Here is a 24,687-nt window from a genome sequence, read left to right on the forward strand (position 1 = left end):
ATACTATGTGTGTGTGTGTATATCTGTGTGCATGTTTATATATACATATATGTATATATATATATATATATATACACACACACACACACACATGCATGTGTGTACGTGTATACTTACACATACAGTCATCATCACCACTTCATCATCATTTTAGCATCCAGTTTTTATCCCCCCGTAAATCATTGAACCAGATCTTTCTGTTCTGCAGCCTGATGCTCTTCCAGTTTCTAACACTCACCTGTTTCCAGGTAAAACAATATTTCCTCCATTTCTTTGAAACATCCCTAGTGCAATGGCCAGACATGTTTTCATGCCAGATTGCAAATGAACAATACTGTTTGCCTGTTGACGAATCTTTTTATCTTTTTACTTGTTTCAGTCATTTGACTGCGACCATGCCGGGACACTACCTGTTTTTACAATCTCAGTGTGATGTCAAGATAAGGAAACACAACCACACACACACACACACACTCATGCATTCATGCATGCAATTAGCTTCTTTCAGTTTGTATCTATGAAAGACCGATGCCGGACCCCACCCCTGGCACCTGTGCGGGTGGCACGTAAAAAGCACCCACTACACTCACGGAGTGGTTGATGTTAGGAAGGGCATCCAGCCGTAGAAACTCTGCCAGATCAGACCGGAGCCTGGAGCAGCCCCTGGCTTCCCAGACCCTGGTCAAACCGTTCAACCCATGCTAACGCGGAAAATGGACGTTAAACGATGATGATGATGAAACTCACTCACCAGGCTTTTTTCAGCCCTGGGCTATTGGCAATACTGGCTTAGTCCTTTAGCATTCAGATTACTCTGTCAAATGTGATGCTTATTTACTCACATTGTTTTGAATTAATCATGCATTATCTCATAGCTTCAAGATTCTGATGATGTGATTGTTTATTTTTAAAATAACATTGTAGGATAGGTGTAAGAGGCTGGATCTGGCCAGTTTGAATATATAACACATTAAATATTTGAGCCAGATAGGGCCAGTTTAAATGCTAAAGGGTTAAGGCATGGGCTCACCAGGAGTTGCCCAGGAACCTCCCAGATCTAGGGTCCAGTTCTAATCTATGTATGTTGTTGTTTGCTGTCAATACATAAATACGAGTTGGCAGTGTCGTTAGCAAGACAATGAGTTCACAGAATCGTTAGCACACCGGGCAAAATGCTTACCAGTATTTCTTCTGCCATTACACTCTGAGTTCAAATTCCACTGAAATCGACTTTGCCTTTCATCCTTTCAGGTTCGATTATATAAGTACTAGTTATGCTCTGGGGTCATTATAATCGACTTAATCCCTTTGTCTGTCCTTGTTTGTCCCCTCTATGTTTAGTCCCCTGTGGGCAATAAAGAAATAAATACATAAATACTATGGGAGACCAGTGCATTGACTTACCCAGGGCCTATAATGCTACAAAAACAGCCTAGCTATTGTAGATGGCATTTGCCCAAGGTGCACAGTAGAACTCAGGGCTGTGGAGTTGGAGTCATGGAGTCAGAGTTGGAAACAATTAAGGGGTAGCTGGAGTCAGAGTCAGTCAAACTATAAAGACTCTGACTCACAATATCTTTATTCTTTAATATAAACCAGTTATAACACATAGGCCTTCTCAAAGTACAAGTGTATGCATCTGCTTTATGAGATATGTAGACCACAATCACTTGATTACATAAAGAGGAGTCAGAGTCAGAGGTGCCAATAGTAGAGGAGTCTGAGTCGAAGATTCTTGTTTTTGATAGAACTGAACCCAAAGTACTGTGGTTGTAAACAAATTCCCTAACCACAAAGCAATACCTGTGGTCAATTTAACCCCACCTGTGAGATATAAATTGACCAACACTTGTGGTCAGTTTATATCTCACTCATCTTTGGTATCAATAACTACTATATATTGTGTTCCATCCTTTAACCATGCAAGTAAGTTTTATGATTAAACACTATGGAACCTTTTATGGCCCCTGGCCTTGCCAGTTCCTGTCAGTCTGTCCAACCCATACAGGCATGGAAAGCACACATTAAATGTTGATGAAGATGATGATTTCGGTAATGATGTTAAATATCTACCAAAACATAGAATTGGTATTTTCTGCAAGTCCCGTTGACTCAATAAACATGACATACCTCAATGAAAAATGGTTTCAAACATGACATTCTGCAACAAAAGACAGACAGGTATATAAAATTGATTTTTGAAGTTAAAGGTAATGAAATTTTGAGTATATCTATCTGATTTCCACAGTAAAAGGATATCCAAAAGTTCCTGGTCTAGTTATGTTTAATAAAAGATAACTTATTTACCTAAATTTAATATCATATCCTTCAAAATAGTTACCTTGCACAGCAATACACTGATCCCACTTTTGGAATCCAGTCTGTAAGTGAGTCAAGAACCTTCTGTGATTCACTCTGGAACTTGACAACGGTGTTAAAACAGTGACCTTTGAGCTGCATTTTCATCTTGGGGAAGAGACAGAAGTTCACAAATGCCAAATCTGGTGAATAGGGTGGGTGTGGAAGCAATACCAAGTTGTTTTTGGTGAGAAACTCACAAGTGAGGAGAGATTGGTGACAGAGTGGATTGTCATCATCAAGAATCCAATTCTTCATGCTTCACTGATCTGATCACTTTTCACTGAATGTCCTTGCTCAAATGCTTCAAAATGTCATAGTAGAACTTTCAGCTGATAGTCTGGTCCTGGGGAATGAATTTTCAATGTACAATACAACATTTCTGAGGGTGATCCTCATGGCAGGTCTTCCAGGTCACTCATCATCTTCCAGAGATGTTCTTCTGTTTTTGAATCACCCAAGCCTCTCAAAATATTGTGTATGACCCATTGCCTTGGTAGGTGAAGAGAAAAAATACAGACACACATAAATATATACATATACGATGGGCTTCTTTTAGTTTCCATGTACCAAATCCATTCATAAGGCCTAAGTCGGTCTGAGGCTATAGTAGAAAACATTTGCCCAAGGTGTCAAGCAGCAGGACTGAACCCAGAACCATGTGGTTGGGAAGCAAGCTCAATATTTCTGTAGCAGACTTCCCAAGTTTAATGCAAAATTTCATGTTGGCTTTTTGTTCCTGTCCACGACAAAATCGCTAACTACGTGATCACAAAAATACTAATTTTACAACTTGTGAAGTAAACACAGTGATATCACTCAGCACACTGCCTCATGAAGGTCACTGCTAACTCTCAATATGCATGCAGCCATATGCTGCCATCTGTTGGTGTGCTACAGAACTAGTCCAGAAACCTTTTTGATTCCACCTCATATGTCCATTGTTCAATGATGGCTGACAAACTGAAAATGTCAGTGAAACACCTAGATGTCCCATAAGACAACATGATGAATATTTTATATTTTCTTCATATGGTATATTTGAGGTCAGTTTATCCTGTTTGTTTAATTCCCATGTGGTCCATCTTCTGTTAACCCATCTTTTTATATGCACAGATATGGCTGTGTGAGTAAGAATCTCACTTAGCAACCACATGGTTTCAGGTTCAGTCCCACACTACAACACCTTAAGTATGTGTCTTTTACTGTAGCTCCAGCTGACCAATATCTTGTGAGTGAATATGGATATATGTGTATCTCTGGAGATATGCTGTGACTGCGAAAACCCGACAAATGAAGTGAGTTCATGGCTCGCAGGACGGCCTGCTGTGCTAACCTTGGACCGTTGGGCGACCTGCCGTGCTTGAGGAGACCTATTGAATCAAGTACATCAACATAAAAATCAAAATCAAATGGATATTGTAGTTGTGATACCCGTGCTGGTAGCATGTTGGGCCTCACAGTGGAAATGACGAAAGACCGAGACCTCTGAGATATGCTGTGACTGCAAAGACCCGACAAATGAAGTGAGTTCATGGCTCACAGGACGGCCTGCTGTGCTAACCTTGGATCGTAGGGTGACCCGCTGTGCTTGAGGAGACCTATTGAGTCAAGTATGTCAACATCAAAGTCAAAATCAACATCAAAATAAATATCAAATGGAAATTGTAGTTATGATACCTGTGCCGGTGGCACGTAAAAAGCAACATCTGAATGTGGCTGATGCCAGCACCACCTGATTGGCGTCCGTGTTGGTGACATGTAAAAAGCATCAAGCAATCGTGGCTGTTTTCCAGCCCCCTCTGGCCCCTGTGCCGGTGGCACGTAAAAAGCATCCACTACACTCACGGAGTGGTTAGCGTTAGGAAGGGCATCCAGCTGTAGAAACACTGCCAGATCAGACTGGAGCCTGGCGCAGCCTCCTGACTTCCAGACCCCGGTCAAACCATCAAACCCAAGCTATCCATGTGGGGATAATTGAAATTCTCTCAATTTTTTTATTTTATATATATATATATATAGATATAGATATATATATAGATATATATCTGGGCTGGTGGCATATAAAAAGCATCCAGTACACTCTGTAAAGTGGTTACCATTAGGAAAGGCATCCAGTCATAGATACCTTGTCAGAACAGATAATTAGAGCCTGGTGCAGCTCTCTGGCTTGCCAGCTTCTGTCAAATCATCCAACCCATGTCAACATAGAAAACAGATATTACATGACGATAATGATGATGATGATGATGATGATGATATATGTGTGTGTGTGTCTGTACACATATATGATATGACTATATATTTAACTTCATCATATATGCATGTATATATATGTATATATATATATATATATATATATATAGATATATATATAGATATATACTTGGGCTGGTGGCATATAAAAAGCATCCAGTACACTCTGTAAAGTGGTTACCATTAGGAAAGGCATCCAGTCATAGATACCTTGTCAGAACAGATAATTAGAGCCTGGTGCAGCTCTCTGGCTTGCCAGCTTCTGTCAAATCATCCAACCCATGTCAACATAGAAAACAGATATTACATGACGATAATGATGATGATGATGATGATGATGATATATGTGTGTGTGTGTCTGTACACATATATGATATGACTATATATTTAACTTCATCATATATGCATGTATATATATGTATATATATATATATATACTGACATACTGTGCACATTTGCAGTTGATAGCCTATATATCTATTCATATTTGTGTATGTGAATGTATGCCAGTGTATCTCTGCATTTGCATCTGTTTATTAATCAGTGTGTGTGTCTGTGTGTCAGTGTGTACATGCGTGTGTGTGTATGCATGTCAGTACTGTAACACAAAGGATTTTACTGTGTGTATGTGAATGTATCAGTCTCTGTTTGTGCGTCAGTATGTAGGTATGCGTACGTGTATGTGTGTGTATGTCACTTTGTGTCCGTGCTATAACAGAATCTTCTGCTAACAAGATCATTTCTCAGTTTATTGATTTCTTCTTTGAATTCTCTAACGACACATTTCCTCAGCTGTTGACACAGTTTTGATATCGGAATGAGGTCTGGGTTCTTTACCACATCTGCTTCTATGCAGTCTATATACATTGGGAAAAAAGAAAAAAGAAAAAATTGCTAACAACTATATTGGAATCAATGATTATACTGGAAGTGGTGTTGCAGAACTGTGTGAAGGTTGTGAGGCAGTTGAGTTCTTGACTCTGACATATCGTATTGTTGATATTGTCACTGCAATGTCAGAAACAGTGTGAAGGTTCGAGAAAGTTAAATTCTTGAGTCTGACAGCTCTCTTTATTGAAATGATAACCCTTATGCTAGTAATAATTGGAAGCTTTTGTATTCCTGAGGTCTTGACTGTTACATCTTCTATTGCTGAATGGGTCTTTCCTATGAGAGATATGATGTGGAAGCTTTAGAGATGCTAAGAATTTTGAATCTGACAGCTTGTTCTCATCATTGAAATAGTTTGTAGTTTAATATCAGAAATGTTATGAATGTTTCGTGCAAGTGAAAGCTTGAGAAAACAACTTTTACTGTTGAAATGCTATTATAATAAAGAAATGTTGGTACTGATAACTGTGGCTATGGCGAGGCAAGTAATGTTAGGAATGATGATGGTGGGAGTGGTTTCAATAGTGGTATTAGCTATAGTACTCTGGCGGCGACCTGGCAGACACGTTAGCATGCCAGGTGAAATGCTGAGCAGTATTTCGTCTGTCGTTATGTTCCGAGTTCGAATTCTGCCGAGGTCGACTTTGCCTTTCATCCTTTTGGGGTCGATTAAATAAGTACCAGTTATGCACTGGGGTCGATATAATCGACTTCATCCGTTTGTCTGTCCTTGTTTGTCCTCTCTGTGTTTAGCCCCTTGTGGGTAGTAAAGAAATAGGTATTTCGTCTGCTGTTACGTTCTGAGTTCAAATTCTGCCGAGGTCGACTTTGCCTTTCATCCTTTTGGGGTCGATTAAATAAGTACCAGTTACGCACTGGGGTCAATATAATCGACTTTATCCGTTTGTCTGTCCTTGTTTGTCCTCTCTGTGTTTAGCCCCTTGTGGGTAGTAAAGAAATAGGTATTTCGTCTGCTGTTACGTTCTGAGTTCAAATTCTGCCGAGGTCAACTTTGCCTTTCATCCTTTTGGGGTCGATTAAATAAGTACCAGTTACGCACTGGGGTCGACATAATCGACTTCATCCGTTTGTCTGTCCTTGTTTGTCCTCTCTGTGTTTAGCCCCTTGTGGTAGTAAAGAAATAGGTATTTCGTCTGCTGTTACGTTCTGAGTTCAAATTCTGCCGAGGTCAACTTTGCCTTTCATCCTTTTGGGGTCGATTAAATAAGTACCAGTTACGCACTGGGGTCGACATAATCGACTTCATCCGTTTGTCTGTCCTTGTTTGTCTCTCTGTGTTTAGCCCCTTGTAAGTAGTAAAGAAATAGGTATCTTGTCTGCTGTTACGTTCTGAGTTCAAATTCTGCCGAGGTCGACTTTGCCTTTCATCCTTTTGGGGTCGATTAAATAAGTACCAGTTATGCACTGGGGTCGATATAATCGACTTCATCCGTTTGTCTGTCCTTGTTTGTCCTCTCTGTGTTTAGCCCCTTGTGGGTAGTAAAGAAATAGGTATTTCGTCTGCTGTTACGTTCTGAGTTCAAATTCTGCCGAGGTCGACTTTGCCTTTCATCCTTTTGGGGTCGATTAAATAAGTACCAGTTACGCACTGGGGTCAATATAATCGACTTTATCCGTTTGTCTGTCCTTGTTTGTCCTCTCTGTGTTTAGCCCCTTGTGGGTAGTAAAGAAATAGGTATTTCGTCTGCTGTTACGTTCTGAGTTCAAATTCTGCCGAGGTCAACTTTGCCTTTCATCCTTTTGGGGTCGATTAAATAAGTACCAGTTACGCACTGGGGTCGACATAATCGACTTCATCCGTTTGTCTGTCCTTGTTTGTCCTCTCTGTGTTTAGCCCCTTGTAAGTAGTAAAGAAATAGGTATCTTGTCTGCTGTTACGTTCTGAGTTCAAATTCTGCCGAGGTCGACTTTGCCTTTCATCCTTTCGGGGTCAATTAAATAAGTACCAGTTACGCACTGGGGTCAATATAATCGACTTAATACCTCTGTCTCTCCTTGTTTGTCCCTTCTGTGTTTAGCCCTTTGTGGGTAGTAAAGAAATATTATAATAAAGAAATGTTGATGCTGATAACTGTGGTTATGGGAGGCAAGTACTGTTAGGAATGATGATGGTGGGAGTGGTTTCAATAGTGGTATTAGCTATAGTACCATAAATCTGTGATTACTGTTGTTTTCTCTTGGTCTGTCTGTGTGAGCAAACTTATGATCAAAGGTATTCTCTGTGATTCATCATATCTTTTTCTGCAATTAAAACTGCATTGTTTAACCCTTTTGATACCAACCCAGCTGAAACAGCCTCTGTCCCTGCAGTACAAATGCCTTGTTTTCATAAGTTTTGAATTAAAATCTTCCATCAAACCTTTGTCATAATTTATGTTCCTAACACTAGCTGAATGATAACTAAGTTATTTTACTAAATTCTTTGTTATAGTTAAAGTAATTGAAAGAAACACAGAGTATCTCAACAGAATATGGTAACAAAAGGGTTAAAATATATAATAGAGAAACAATTCTTAACCCTTTCGTTACCAACCCGGCCAAAACCGGCTCTGGCTCTGAGTACAAATGCCTTGTTTTCATAAGTTTTGAATTAAAATTTTCCAACAAACCTTTGTCACAATTTATGTTCCTAACACTAGCTGAATGATAACCAAGTTATTTTACTAAATTCTTTGTTATGTTTAAAATAATTGAAAGAAACAGAGCATCTCAAAACAAATACGGTAACGGAAGGATTAATGTATACTTTACTTTAAAAAAACTGTAGAGTGATTTGAGGAGAATTTAGCTGCTGTTTCTTGCAAGCCATGCAACATCTTAAAGGTTCAGTTGTTGGCTCAGGATTGATGATGGTCATAGACACAAATAAGAAAAATGCTCAACTTGTAATTCGTAATATGAAGAGAAAACACAGGTGATTAGCTAGTTTGTTTACAGGTGGTTAATGAATTCTATAATGAAGAAGTAACCAAGAAAATCTTCCCATTTTTAATAAATGCTCAAATATTTCAATATACCAGCGGTGGTGCCCCAGCATGGCCGCGGCCTTCGGGCTAAAACATTTTTAAGGATTTAAGGATTTATACCAGACATTTGTAGCATCTCCTGACCTCTCCTATTTTGACATCAAGATTGATAAGTCTGTAGTCCAGGTCTTTCTCAATCTCACCGTTACCATAGGAGGCCAGAAAGAACATTGTCATTTGGGTCAGTGATGATGATGATGATGATGATGACTATCATCACATGATTGCTAAGAGAAGTTCCTTATTAGTTTCAGCTGTAGTGGTGGTCGTGTGACATCATAGGGAGCTGTCCAGTACTTCCTCACTAGTGCAAGTTATGATGGTCATGTGTTACTGTAAACCTCATCTAAGAATTATGATAGTTTCATAGTCAGCTAGTTAGGTTTGTTTACAAAACAACTTTTTTTAGCAAAATTTTGGCAAAACTTTACCAGTGAAACATTCTAACTGTAATTCAAGATAACTTTGAAGTTGAGCCCTTTATTTCATATGGGACACTCTTGTTGCATTTTGTATCAGAGACACTTGAGAAATGGGTCAGGATGATGGCATAGAAAGAGAAATATATATATTGAGTGAGAGAAGTGGTTTAGAGGTTTACCCTTTAATCAGGCCTCCATGTCCCTAGCATACTCTTTACTCTTTTACTCTTTTACTTGTTTCAGTCATTTGACTGTGGCCATGCTGGAGCACCGCCTTTAATCGAGCAACTTGACCCCGGGACTTATTCTTTGTAAGCCCAGTACTTATTCTATCGGTCTGTTTTGCCGAACCGCTAAGTGACGGGAACGTAAACACACCAGCATCAGTTGTCAAGCAATGCTAGGGGGACAAACACACACACACACACACATACATATATATATATATATATATATATATATATATATATATATATATATAATATATATATACGACAGGCTTCTTTCAGTTTCCGTCTACCAAATCCACTCACAAGGCATTGGTCGGCCCGGGGCTATAGTAGAAGACACTTGCCCAAGGTGCCACGCAGTAGGACTGAACCCGGAACCATGTGGTTGGTTAGCAAGCTACTTACCACACAGCCACTCCTGCGCCTATTTGGATATTATTTATATCTTGTTGGTTTCATGAGATCTCATTCTGATGTACATATAAAACCTTCCATAGCCTTTCTTCGAACAAGCAACATAGCCATGCCAGCACCAACTCGCAGCTTTATCCTCAGTCAAGCATTCTAGATAACATCCAAAAGTTATGATGGTCATGTGTTACTGTAAACCTCATCTAAGAATTATGATAGTTTCATAGTCAGCTAGTTAGGTTTGTTTACAAAACAACTTTTTTTAGCAAAATTTTGGCAAAACTTTACCAGTGAAACATTCTAACTGTAATTCAAGATAACTTTGAAGTTGAGCCCTTTATTTCATATGGGACACTCTTGTTGCATTTTGTATCAGAGACACTTGAGAAATGGGTCAGGATGATGGCATAGAAAGAGAAATATATATATTGAGTGAGAGAAGTGGTTTAGAGGTTTACCCTTTAATCAGCCTCCATGTCCCTAGCATACTCTTTACTCTTTTACTCTTTTACTTGTTTCAGTCATTTGACTGTGGCCATGCTGGAGCACCGCCTTTAATCGAGCAACTGACCCGGGACTTATTCTTTGTAAGCCCAGTACTTATTCTATCGGTCTGTTTTGCCGAACCGCTAAGTGACGGGAACGTAAACACACCAGCATCAGTTGTCAAGCAATGCTAGGGGGACAAACACACACACACACACATACATATATATATATATATATATATATATATATATATATATTATATATATATATATACGACAGGCTTCTTTCAGTTTCCGTCTACCAAATCCACTCACAAGGCATTGGTCGGCCCGGGGCTATAGTAGAGACACTTGCCCAAGGTGCCACGCAGTAGGACTGAACCCGGAACCATGTGGTTGGTTAGCAAGCTACTTACCACACAGCCACTCCTGCGCCTATTTGGATATTATTTATATCTTGTTGGTTTCATGAGATCTCATTCTGATGTACATATAAAACCTTCCATAGCCTTTCTTCGAACAAGCAACATAGCCATGCCAGCACCAACTCGCAGCTTTATCCTCAGTCAAGCATTCTAGATAACATCCAAAAGCAGACCTTTTCATTGACTGGCAATGATTCAATCTCATCACCACAACAACTGCTAGCTCACAGACATGTTGTTTACTCTCACTGTCTCCTGTACCACTACTATAATGGCCTCTGCTCCTCTTAACTGGTGAGCTACTTACTTCACCTTGCCCAACCTCAGGAAAAACACGTTTCTTCCATTTGTCGTCCCTGTTGTGTGTCATCTTCTTGATCAGGTATTAATTACTTTGTCTAGCCCTTTCACATCTCCCCTTGGGATTCCCTCTTCACCCATATTTTACATTCAAATTTCAACTGCTAGGTATTCAAAATAAAGCATCAATGAAGAAAACGTTATCATTTTGGGAGATCATGGACCATGAGTGCTATCCCTTATTTGATTGTTAACTAAGAGAGTACAGGATTCAAGCCTCTTCTCCTTATCTCCTCAAAGACATACAGCATCTCGAAAGAGTCCAGAAGCTGGCTACCCTCATGGTTCTTGGTCTCAAGAATTTGTCTTATGAAGAAAGGCTGAAGACGCTCGACCTTTATTCTCTAGAAAAATGACGATGCCATGGTGATCTCATTCTTGCTCACAACATCATAAGCGGAAAGTGTAACCTCTTGAAAGAGCTGTTCTTCACTCCTGCTCCAGAGCGTCGGCTGCGGGGTCATTCCGAAAAGGTCTACCTGCGAAGATTTCATCTCAATCAAAGGAGAGGGGCTTTCTCCGTCCGGGTTGCGGATCCGTGGAATAAGCTGCCGGACTAGATGGTGAAGATGCCGACGACCGCTCGGTTCAAAGTCTCCCTTGACCACAAGTGGCCTGAACTCTTTACATGAGCACCACCCTGTACATAACTCCTTGTCCCCATGGGGGGAGGGCCTTGCTTTTTGCTTTTTGAGCCAAAAATTAACTAACTAACTGACTAAGAAGCTCACTTTTAAACCACGTGGTTTTCAGGTTCAGTCCCACAGAATGGCACCTCTGGTAAGTGTCTTCTACTACAGCCCTGGGCCAACAAAGGCATTGTGAGTGGATCTGGTTGACATAAATCTGTGAGAAAGCCTGTCATGTGTGTGTGTGTGTGTGTGTGTGGTGTGTGTGTGTGTGGATGGGTGGGTGTGTAGGGGTGTGTATCTTTGTGCCTGTGTTTGTCCCTCCCACTGCTTGACTGACAGTTGGTGTTAGCTTGTTTACATGCCCTGTAATTTAGTGGTTCAGCAAAAGAGACTGATTTAATAAGTACAAGACTTAAAAACTAGTACTGGGTTTGACTCTGTTGAACTAAAACCCTTAAAAATAGTGCCTCAGCTGGGCCACAATCCTACGACTGAAACAATGACTATATTTTAAAATATTGTGTGTGTGTGGGTGTGTCTGTGTGTGCGGGTGCATGTACACCCGTACACAACCCCAACCTTTATTGATGTTGTCAAGATGTCTCCAGTCTCTGTCTGCTCCCCTTTAACTACTTCAGTCTCTACGCCTCAACCTATCCACTTAATCCCACTCATATTTTCCCCTCATCATCATCATCATCATCCTCGTCCTCTTCCTCCTCCTCTTCTTCTCCCTCCTCTTCTTCTCCCTCCCCTTCTTCCTCCTCCTCTTCTTCTCCCTCTTCTTCTCCCTCCTCCTCCTCTTTCTCCTCTTCTCCCTCTTCTCCCTCCTCCTCCTCTTCCTCCTCTCCCTCTTCTTCTCCCTCTTCTCCCTCCTCCTCCTCTTCCTCCTCTCCCTCTTCTTCTTCCTCCTCCCCTTCCTCCCGTTCCTCCTCTTCCTCCTCCCCTTTCTCTTCCTCCCCTTCCTCCTCTTCTTCTTCCTCTTCCTCTTCCTCCCCGTCCACCTCTTCTTCCTCCTTCTCTTCCTCCCCTTCCTCCTCCTCTTCCTCTTATTCTTCCTCCTCCACTTCCTCCTCTTCCTCTTCCTCCTCCACTTCCTCCTCTTCCTCCTCCTCTTCGTCTTCCACGTCCTTCTCCTCCTCACTCACTCACTCTTAGAAACAGAAGCCAAGTTTCCCTCAAAGCGCATCCCACCGGCTTGTAAAATAGAGTATATTGGATGAATTGATTCTAATAACCCTAAAATAATATGGGATGGCTACATTAGGAATGTCTTTGTACATATGTTTACTGGAACAGGGCTGATCTAAGATTAATCCAAAGCAACAACTTTAATCAATAAGTCCAATTTGTATCACAGATAGTCTACTTAATTTCATCCAAAGTCTATCCTTGTGTTCTACTGACAGCCAACTCCACATTATTTTTATTCAGAAGACTTAATGACCATCATAAAATTCTCTTTTTCCAAGCTGTAATAATCTTCTGTATTAATGTAAAACACACTACAGCTACATGTGTGTGTGTGTGTGTGTGTGTGTGTATCACACAACTAGGTTATAAGTAATGGATTGTTTTGTAAACTGAAGCAATCCCACAGCAAATATTGTCTGCTGACTCATTCACTTCTGAACCAATCTCACTTCTCACTTCTACTTAGCTTTGCTAAAAAGCGAATTATTCAAAGTTATCTCTCCTATGAGAAATAATTTAGCACTTTTATTAATACTCTTTTACTCTTTTACTTGTTTCAGTCATTTTGACTGCGGCCATGCTGGAGCACCGCCTTTAGTCGAGCAAGTCAACCCCAGGACTTTGTAAGCCTAGTACTTATTCTGTCAGTCTCTTTTGCCGAACTGCTAAGTGACGGGGATGTAAACACACCAGCATTGGTTGTCAAGCGATGTTGGGGACACACACACAAACATATACATATATACATACATACATACATACATATATATATATATATATATATATATATATATATATATACGATGGGCTTCTTTCAGTTTCCGTCTACCAAATCCACTCATAAGGCTCTGGTTGGCCTGAGGCTATAGTAGAAGACACTTGGCCAAGGTGCCACGCTGTGGGACTGAACCCGGGACCATGTGGTTGGTAAGCAAGCTACTTACCACACAGCCACTCCTCCACCTATAATGGCAATAATAATAATAATAATAATAATAATAATAATAATAATCCTTTCTCATATCGGCACAAGGCCTGAAATTTGAGGGGAGGGGTTAGTCAATTACTTTGATCCCCCAATAATCAACTGGTACTTATCTTGTCGATCCCAGAAGGATCTCAGTATAATTTGAATCCAAAACAAAGATGGATGAAATGCTGCCAAGCATTTTGCCCAGCTTGCTAACGATTTTGCCATCTCACCGCCTTACAGTAATGGTAATAATAATAATAATAATAATCCTTTCTATAATAGGCAAAAGGCCTGAAATTTGGTGGGGAGGGGTAAGTCGGTTACATTCACTCTAGTGTGTATCTGGTACTTAATTTATCGACCCTGAAAGGATGAAAGACAGAGTCGACGTCAGTGGAATTTGAACTCAGAACATAGCAACAGGCGAAATAGCGCTAAGCGTTTCAACCAGCATGCTAACGACTCTGCCAGCTTGTCACCTTGATGATGATGATGATGCCGCCGCCACAGGTACTCCTTTGTGGTTAACAATCAAGTTGTTTCAGGTTGAGTCTCACTGTGTGGACTTTGAGCAAATGTCTTCTACTGTAGCCCAGGATCAACCAATGCCTTGTGTGGGAATTTGGTTGATGGAAACTGTGTGAATCCCATCATGTGCGTGTTTGTGTGTGTGTGTGTGTATGTGTGTCACTACACGACAACCAGTCCTGGTTTGTTTATATCTCTGTAAGTTAGGTTTGGCAAAAGTAACTAATAGCATAAGCAACAAACTAGTACAGAATCTGTGAAAAAGATGAAAGTATTAACCATCTCTTAAGCGAATACAGTATGTCAGCACAAAAAGTGAGTTAGCACCAGCATAATGGTGTCAGTGAAAGTCAAACAGTTGCCTGATATTACCATCAATCTGTTGTAGACATGCCTAGGTTTACACAAAGTTGAGTAACTTTTGCTATGATCTTTTTAATTTCAGATTCAAATAATCTTCCCCTAATTTCACTCCAGCCTCCACAGATCTTCTATATTTAGGATCTGTATCTTACTGCCATTTAGTAGAGCATTTCTCACATATTTTATAAATACCTATTTCTTTACTACCCACAAGGGGCTAAACACAGAGAGGACAAACAAAGAGAGACAAACGGATTAAGTCGATTATATCAACCTCAGTGCGTAACTGGTACTTAATTTATCGACCCCGAAAGGATGAAAGGCAAAGTTGAACTTGGCGGAATTTGAACTCAGAACGTAGCGGCAGACGAAATACCTATTTCTTTATTACCCACAAGGGGCTAAACACAGAGGGGCTAAACACAGAGGGGACAAACAAGGACAGACATAGGTATTAAGTCGATTACATCGACCCCAGTGCGTAACTGGTACTTAATTTATCGACCCCGAAAGGATGAACGGCAAAGTTGAACTCGGCGGAATTTGAACTCAGAACGTAGCAGCAGACGAAATACCGCTAAGCATTTCGCCCGGTGTGCTAACGATTCTGCCAGCTCGCCGCCTTTTATAAATACCATCACTGTCACATCATCTGTACTCCACATCCAACACTCATGTCTCACCTGTACTCCACATCCAACACTCATGTCTCACCTGTACTCCATATCAAACAGATCAGACTCAACTCATTGTGTTAGCTAACATAAATATGTCTCTGTGTATAACATATATGCACATGCGCACTCACATACTTATGTATTTAAACTGACACATGTGAACAGTTCTTCTCCATCACACACATATACATTAATAGATTAAATGAAAAAATAGACAAAGAAGCTTGATTGATTTCTGTATGCGTACTAATTTCATTTATTAGTACAAAGGCAGACCAGTGCAGTGTGTACCACAGAACACAACAGAATGCCAATGTACGGAGACTGGAATAAAATCTGCTATATTCAGACAAATTTAATTATAGTCTGTGCTAAATCTAATTGTATGCAGGTCAGATATGATATCAAAGAAATGGTCAGTATCACACAAAAGAACTCAGTGGTTGTATGTTCAAAGTAAGTTAAATCCACCTGAATTTCCCAATTCCATTAGTGTAATAAAAACCACAAACATTCCAGAAAACTCAAGTCACTTCTTTTTGAAAAGTTAATCAACAAATGAAAAGAAAGCAACATTAGTGAAGAAGGAAATATCGTAAAAGTCTTTTGGATCTTACCAAAAGCAAAATGGCTGACTGAAGAGAAATAAAAGGCAGCCATATTTGAACAAATTATGTCAATTGTTTCTCTGAGCTACATCTTCTCCACCATCGCTCGGTGTACTGACAAAAGATATCTCTTTACTTTCATCCTTGCTTTATCAGCCATGCTAAAAGTTCTGTCACTGTATCATTCGACTGTCATACAACTTCACCAATGTTGCAGTTTAGTTCTAGGCAACAGTTTATGTTTGTTATTCATCTTGGCTATCTTTACACTTTGTTTTCATATCAAGCTTGTATATTTTGCCATAATGTCCAACCAAATAATGAAGCAAAAGATAATGACCGCTATATGCCTTTGTTAACAAGTTGTGCTACGTGTAACGAATGAGAACTGCCTTTCTTTTAGCTCCATGCCAACCACTCACTGCTCACAAAAGTGATTTCACAAATATATGTGATGCAGTCCCTGAGTCATTCAAATATTGCACTAGAACTTCACACATGAAAACACCTGAATTGTAAAGTCTGGGTTTAAAGTCTTCTGCTATTTGACCAGCAGACCATTATTTCAATCAGTGAACTGAGTTATATAAATCATTCAAGTGTGGAAAGTATGTTGATGAAATCAAAAAGACATCATTAAACAGTTATGAATATATGAAGATACAAAGAGAAAGGAAGTCTTTATATGATTGTCTATATGTTTATAAATTTTTATGTCTTTAATATGTGCATGCCTGAATCTGAATGATTATGTTTGTGTGTGTACACGCATGTATGTGTGTACATGCATGTATGTGTGTGTGTGTGTATATGTGTGAATTTGTAGTTGGATGTGTGCGTATATATATATTCATTTGTATGTATGTTTGGGTGTGTGTGTATATATGTGTGTGTTAGTGAGTCAGAGATAATACTTTAGTCATACCAAACATTATTGCTGCATCAACTGCACACAACTCTTTTGATATTGGTAAATTATCCAGCTTACCAATACATAATTATACATTCACACACACACACACACACACACACACACACTTGTATTATATATATATATATAAACAATTGCAGCGTGGTAGGTGTTTGTAAGCCATTTAAGAAACACACAAAAGCCGTTCGATTCACTTCAACATTTAAGTTTAATTTGTCAAAATATTATTGTCGCTAAAATCCGCAACCTGTTCACTGACAAAAATCCGTGCTGCACGGATTTTTATATATGGATTTTTATATATGGATGTAGATTTGTGTTTATATATTTATATATACACACACTTTGCTGGTATGTGTTGAACAGTTCAACAAGAACCTACAAGCCAGAGGACTGTGCCAGACTCCAATATTTACTTTAGCATGGTTTCAATGAATGGATGCCCTTCATAATGCCAACCAATTCACAAAGTGTATTTGATGCTTTTTTTCATAGGACCAGCACTTGTGAATTCAGCAAGTAATTTGCAAGGTAAGACTCATCAACTGTGTGGTCAGGTAATATTGAAGGAAGTGACTTTATGCCTTGTGTTAAGAGGTTCAACCCATTTGTTACCAATCTGCTGGAGACTGTCCCAAATTCTGTAACATAAACTTACTGTTTTAAAGTGGTCTAAATTATAATCTTCCATCAAAATTTTATGCTAAATTATTCCAGGCCCCAGCTTAATAATTAAATAGTTATTTTACTAAATTCTCCATTATTTAAAAAATTTATTGAAACAAAGGCAGAATATGGTAACAAAAGGGTTAAGTAAGACAGAGGACTGGAATAAGTGTCTTTCTGAAAAGGGGACACATAGCTTTCCTAGCTGGAAAATGAGAAAAGAGGTGGTGAGTATTTACCCTCAAAGAATAAGGTGAATATAAGAAAGATGAGAGGGATACAGAGGATCGGAAAGGGTGGGTTTGTAGCTAAGTTCATGAGGGTGTGAAAGGAGAGCAGTACCTGGCTTGATGACCAAACAGTCTGACAATAGCAAGTAAGCCAAAAAAGGTCACTTTACCTATCACCTTTTACTTGCTTCAGTCATTTGACTGCAGCCATGCTGGAGCACTGTCCTAAAGAATTTACATTTGAATGAATTTACCTCAGAATTTATTATTTTTTGCAAAGCTTGGTACTTATTCTGTCAGTCACATTTGCCGAACTGCTAATGTTACAGGGATGTAAACACACCAACACTGGTTGTCAAGCAGTAGTGGGACATGCATGCACACAGATACATATACACAAGCTTCGTTCTTCTGACAACTAAATCCACTCACAAGGCTTTGGTTGGCCTGAGACTAAAGCAGAAGACATTTGCCCAAGGTGCCACACAGTGGGACTGAACCTGAAACCATGTGGTTGAGAGCCAAGCTTTTTAGCACATAGCCACAACATTTTCTTTGTAAAATTTAATAAGCCTGTATTCTATGAAAAAATCTTGAGTAATCCTTCAGTTTCATGTTAAACTGTTTTTTATATATAACTTGACATAAAAACAAACATTAATATATATATGTGTGTGTGTGTGTAATTTAGAAAAAAAATCTCTATTAAATAATTCAATAATGAAAACTGTTATTCACACCATATAGAAAACATATACTGTAAAAACCTTATTCTAAAAATCAATAAAGTACAAAAACAATAAATGGTAAATAGTAGAAAAAAAAACTACACGAGTTTTGTGGCTATATTTTCAAATAGATAATAATAATAAAATCAATTCGATCTAAAATTAATTCTGTGTAAAAATATAGTCACTCATCAGGTGTAAAATAATAATAATAATAATAAAAGATAATAATAATATATATATATATATATATATATAAACATTATCAACCATATATACTTAATGTATGTATATGTACCATGTATTTTTTGGTAAGCTGTGATTTTGTCATGTTGGAGAATACTCTCTCTCAAAGCGCCAGGTGTTAAAACACCTGCAAGTCATGGACAGGAAAGATAACTCACCTCTGATCCCATCTAGGTGTGATGGATATCAATGTTTCACAATTTTCGTGGCTTATCAATATCATTTTCTCAAACAGAGGCAGAGATGACTGATATTGCCAGTCCGTGACTCATATGTATATAGCATGCAAACTATGTGTGAGTAAACCCAGACAATGCATACATGAGAATAAATTCAGATATGAAATAAAAGCAGCTTTAGTGTAATAAACATTATCAACCACATATACTTAATGGAAACATCAAGTGTATTTACCGGTAGGCTGAGATTTGGTGTCCAACCATATATATATTCATAAATGTGTGTGTGTGTGTGTGTGTATTTATCTTTCTATAATACATTGAAAGTCTGTTTGAATCTTGCTTGCTTGCTTGCAATGTTACCCAGCCAAACTGGCACATAATGGGAAAATACTATGAATTAAGTCTACCCTGAAATGTTAATATGAATGGAATGAAACAAGTTTCACATAAATTGGAGTAGTAGTTATTGAGATATTTGGGGTTTGGTGGTATAAATATCCAAAACTGTGCATAATGGGAAAATGCTCCGAATATAACTTCATCCTGAAAGGAAAGAAACTCTGACTTTTCGATTAGACAGTGGTTTGGCAACAAAAAAATACAATTATTTTTCACAGTAAATGTTTCTATTTTTACTTTGTTAAACACGATATTATAATCATTTAGAAATATCTTAAGTGAATGTGATTTCAAAAATGTAAGTTGTTTGTACAGTAAGTATTTATATTTTAGCTTTCTTTAAACAGACAATATTTTAATGTTTTTTAAAATTATTTTCAAGTGGATACCATTACAAAAATTGTTTTTTGGCATATTTAGAAAGTATTTTAAAGTGAAAATGACTTTAAAAATACAGTAAATATTTCGTAAAAGACCTGTTCATAACCTTGGTGTGAAATAGATTTTCCATAGCTTTTTTTTTTTTCAAGTGCATTCAATGTATCTCACTCTACCACCATGTAACAGCTATTTATGATAAAGGACCTGAAATACTTATGTTGTTACAGGACATGCAAGTAATAGCAGCCAAATCTTCCTTCTCTGGGGAAAGGAGCAGTTTACACATGATTTCAATGTCACATTCATTGAAAGCTTGCAAAATAACCTGGAAAAGAAAAAAAACCCATGATACATAATTCCATTTCTGGGAAACTCAGAGTTTCCCAGTGACCCACGGGTCATGGGTAGTCTAGTAATACATTAAAAGTCAGTTTGAAGCTTGCTTGCTTGCAATGTTGCCCAGCCAAACTGGTGCAAATGGGAAAATACTATGAATTAAGTTTACCCTGAAATGTTAATATGAACAGAATAAAACAAGTTTCATGTAAATCAGACAAGTGGTTGTGGAGATATTAGAGGTTTACAGGGTATAAATACCCACAACAGTGCATAATGGGAAAATATTTCAAAAATAATCTAAAAACTGAAAGAGAAGACACTCTTATCTTTCGATTAGACACAGTGACTCGACAATGCAAGAATATGATTTTTCACATTCATTGAAAGCATTCAAAATAATCTGGAAAGGAAAAAAAAACTTACAAAATAAAACTCCTTTGCTGAGAAACTTATAGTGTCTCAGTGACTCAACAGGTTGCATGTAGTCTAGTATGTGTATATATAACGATGATGATGATGATGATATACACACACACGCACACACACACAAATATCTTTATATGGTTGGACTTTTTAAAGTTCAATACATTACTCCACAATGGTGCAGAGATTTATTATTATATAAGGGCATGGGTTGTGCTGAACCAGTCCCAATCTCTTCTCCTTTGAATTTGTATTGGTCTGGTGCAACAAATTCCATGAGCCTAGAAGTATTACACATGTACGCACAAACACACACACAACATAAATGCTCTTTGAGATCTTTTGAGGTATTTTCATCTTAATGACTGATAAGCAGTTCCATTGCAATTTTGCATTCAACCCCGCCTCGAATGGCTTCTGTGCCGGTGGCACATAAGAAGCACCATCCGAACGTGGCCGATGACAGCACCGCCTCGACTGGCTTCTGTGCCGGTGGCACATAAAAAGCACCAACCGATCGTGGCCGATGCCAGACCCCTCTGGCACCTGTGCAGGTGGCACGTAAAAAGCACCCACTACACTCGCAGAGTGGTTGGCATTAGGAAGGGCATCCAGCTGTAGAAACACTGCCAGATCAGACTGGAGCCTGGAGCAGCCCCTGGCTCCCCAGACCCCGGTCGAACCGTCCAACCCGTGCTAGTGCGGAAAACGGACGTTAAACGATGATGATGATGATGATGATTTAATTTAATTTGTATCTTGAGCTGTTTGAAACTTTGCTTGTGCAATTGTCTTTTACTATAGCTCTAGGCCAACAAAAGCCTTGTGAGTGAATTTGGTAGATGGAAATTAAAAAGAAGCCTGATGTGTGTGTGTGTGTGTACATGTCTCTTTGTTTTGACAGTGCAAACAAATAATTGTAAATAGATTTTACCCTCATCTAAGCAGTGGTATTCATTTGTAATCTTACTTGAAAACATGTCTGGGCTTAGCAAAAATATTATCTTACCTGAAAATGGGTAAGAGTTGAAGACAGGAGGAGCATCTGGCCATACAATATGTGCCACAATGAATCTTGTATGACGCATATAAGCTTGGAAAGGTATGATATTAAAATTATAATGATGATACATACGTACATTCATGTACAAGTGCAAGAGAGAGAGAGGTGGGGTGGAAGTGAAGAGTGTGTGTCTATTTTTATATATATATATATGTGTGTGTGTGTGTGTGTGTATATATGTGTGTGTGTATATATATATATATATATATATATATATATATATATATATATTGCCAGTGGCATGTAAAAGCACCCACTACACTATTGGAGTGGTTGGTGTTAGGAAGGGCATCCAGCTGTAGAAACTTGGCCAGATCAAGATTGGAGTCTGGTGCAGCCATCTGGTTCGCCAGTCCTCAGTCAAATTGTCCAAGGAAAGCTGACGTTAAATGATGATGATGATGATCTATATATATATATATAGATATATATATATATATATATATATATATATATATATATATATATATATATATATACATACATATATACTCATATGTATGTTCACTTATACATTGTTAGATACGTTATACAGGTATATATTCAGATACACTATCATGTGTATGTCTACATGTAAGTTGACATATATGGACATACCTACCCCATTATATACTTACATAACTAGATTAAATGAAAAAATTGACAAAGAAGCTTGATTGATTTCTGTATGCGTACTAATTTCATTTATTAGTACAAAGGCAGACCAGTGCAGTGTGTACCACAGAACACAACAGAATGCCAATGTACGGAGACTGGAATAAAATCTGCTATATTCAGACAAATTTAATTATAGTCTGTGCTAAATCTAATTGTATGCAGGTCAGATATGATATCAAAGAAATGGTCAGTTCACACAAAAGAACTCAGTGGTTGTATGTTCAAAGTGAGTTAAATCCACCTGAATTTCCCAATTCCATTAGTGTAATAAAAACCACAAACATTCCAGAAAACTCAAGTCACTTCTTTTTGAAAAGTTAATCAACAAATGAAAAGAAAGCAACATTAGTGAAGAAGGAAATATCGTAAAAGTCTTTTGGATCTTACCAAAAGCAAAATGGCTGACTGAAGAGAAATAAAAGGCAGCCATATTTGAACAAATTATGTCAATTGTTTCTCTGAGCTACATCTTCTCCACCATCGCTCGGTGTACTGACAAAAGATATCTCTTTACTTGCATCCTTGCTTTATCAGCCATGCTAAAAGTTCTGTCACTGTATCATTCGAATGTCATACAACTTCACCAATGTTGCAGTTTAGTTCTAGGCAACAGTTTATGTTCGTTATTCATCTTGGCTATCTTTACACTTTGTTTTCATATCAAGCTTGTATATTTTGCCATAATGTCCAACCAAATAATGAAGCAAAAGATAATGACCGCTATATGCCTTTGTTAACAAGTTGTGCTACGTGTAACGAATGAGAACTGCCTTTCTTTTAGCTCCATGCCAACCACTCACTGCTCACAAAAGTGATTTCACAAATATATGTGATGCAGTCCCTGAGTCATTCAAATATTGCACTAGAACTTCACACATGAAAACACCTGAATTGTAAAGTCTGGGTTTAAAGTCTTCTGCTATTTGACCAGCAGACCATTATTTCAATCAGTGAGCTGAGTTATATAAATCATTCAAGTGTGGAAAGTATGTTGATGAAATCAAAAAGACATCATTAAGCCATCGTAAATATGTAAAGATACAAAGCAAAAGAAAGTCTTTATGTGTTTGTGTGTGTATGTATATGCATATATAAAAAATTTTATGTTTCGTTGCCTTTGTATTCAAGTATATATATATTTATACACTCACACAAATGTATATATTATCATCATTATCATTTATTGTCCACTGGTCTATGCTCGTATAGGTCAGAGAGAATTTGTTGAGTCAGATTTTCTGTGGCTGAATGCCCTTCCTCTATCCAATCTTCACTTGTTTCCAAACAAAGTAATATTTTCTCATAGCTAGACATGTTTTTCATGGGTAACTGGAAATGGAAAACCTCACTTGTATGGTGGTGATGTTTATCGGTATCTAGATAAGTGTACAGTCAAACAAATAAGCAAACACACACACACACACACATCCTCTTTTAGTTTCCATCTACCAAATCCACTCATAAGGCTTTGGTCAGCCAGTGCTATCATAGAAGACATGTGACTGAACCCAAGACCAGATATTAGGGGAGGTGACCAGACAAGCAGACTTGTTTATGATACGTACATACATAGTGGTTATCTATTCCTTATGCAGAGTTTGACCACCTCCTGTACCTACACCTTAGCACAGCACCATCATGGCATCTGATGTGGCTTTTTAAACCAGACAATGTTCTGAAAAGACACCCACATAGATTGCAAATCCGATTTGGACCACCAATAGCTGCAGATAAGTTCTGATCTTTGTGGATCTTCAAATGTCTTTCGAGGCCGCCGTTAGATTTGCGAAACTTCTGGCATACACTGCATTCAAAGGTGTGCACAGACATATAGGCTGAATAGTTGGTGGGAGTTTGTTTTCCACGGGTTTGCAAAAGAGATTTGAGCCCAGCAAAAGAAAGGCATGGTCTGTCACAAACTGTGCATGCAAAAAGGTCATTGTCATTCACCTTCTCGATCATAACATTCTTCCTTAGATCTTTTTTGAGTTTTACATGCGTTATCTTGGCCTCTTCAAATGCTTTCACTCCACTCCACACTTTTGTTCGCCATCCTACTCGATGTGAACCAAGGGTTTCTATGTCTTATGGATCCATTCCAAGTGACTTCATAGTAGTCCTTAAACCTTTTTTTAGGTTTACGCCAATAGCGTTTCCCCTCTGCAAGCTCATCATAGAACAGCTGTTTCGGCATGCATTCATCTGCCATTTGAAAAGTATGGCCATGCCATCTCATTTGGTCCCTCAAAATCATAGATTTAATTGAAGTGATGCCTTCAGATGCAAGGACATCTGTGTTTGAAGTAAAAGAAAAAACTTCATTTAATTTTTAAAATGCGATGAAGGCATTTTTGGTGGAATTGTTCTAACAATTTAAAATGCCTTTCATAACAAGTCCAAGCTTCACAGGAATACAACAGGGACGGTAAGACAAATGATTGTAAAGAGCCAGCTTTGTAATCTTATTTATATGTTACTGGCACCAAACACATGATTCCAAGCCACCAAATGCATTTGCTGCCCTTTGAATTTGCAGATGTATTTCTGTATCAAAATTTCCATCATTTTGTACAGAGCTT

The 24,687-nt window shown here is 38.4% G+C and overlaps 1 protein-coding gene and 1 long non-coding RNA gene across 3 annotated transcripts in view; both read left to right on the plus strand.

The window, feature by feature from the left end:
- LOC115210382 (mitochondrial inner membrane protease subunit 2) overlaps positions 1 to 24,687 on the plus strand; it is a 646,016-nt gene that overhangs the window by 460,768 nt on the left and 160,561 nt on the right. The gene's annotated exons all lie outside the window — the stretch shown is intronic.
- Positions 3,597 to 20,187, plus strand: LOC118762849. The gene is made up of 3 exons (XR_004998593.1): positions 3,597 to 3,609; positions 8,449 to 8,451; positions 20,040 to 20,187. It is a non-coding gene; the product is annotated as an uncharacterized LOC118762849 (long non-coding RNA).

The sequence above is a fragment of the Octopus sinensis genome, linkage group LG4 (genome assembly GCF_006345805.1).
Source record: "Octopus sinensis linkage group LG4, ASM634580v1, whole genome shotgun sequence".
NCBI lineage: Eukaryota > Metazoa > Mollusca > Cephalopoda > Octopoda > Octopodidae > Octopus > Octopus sinensis.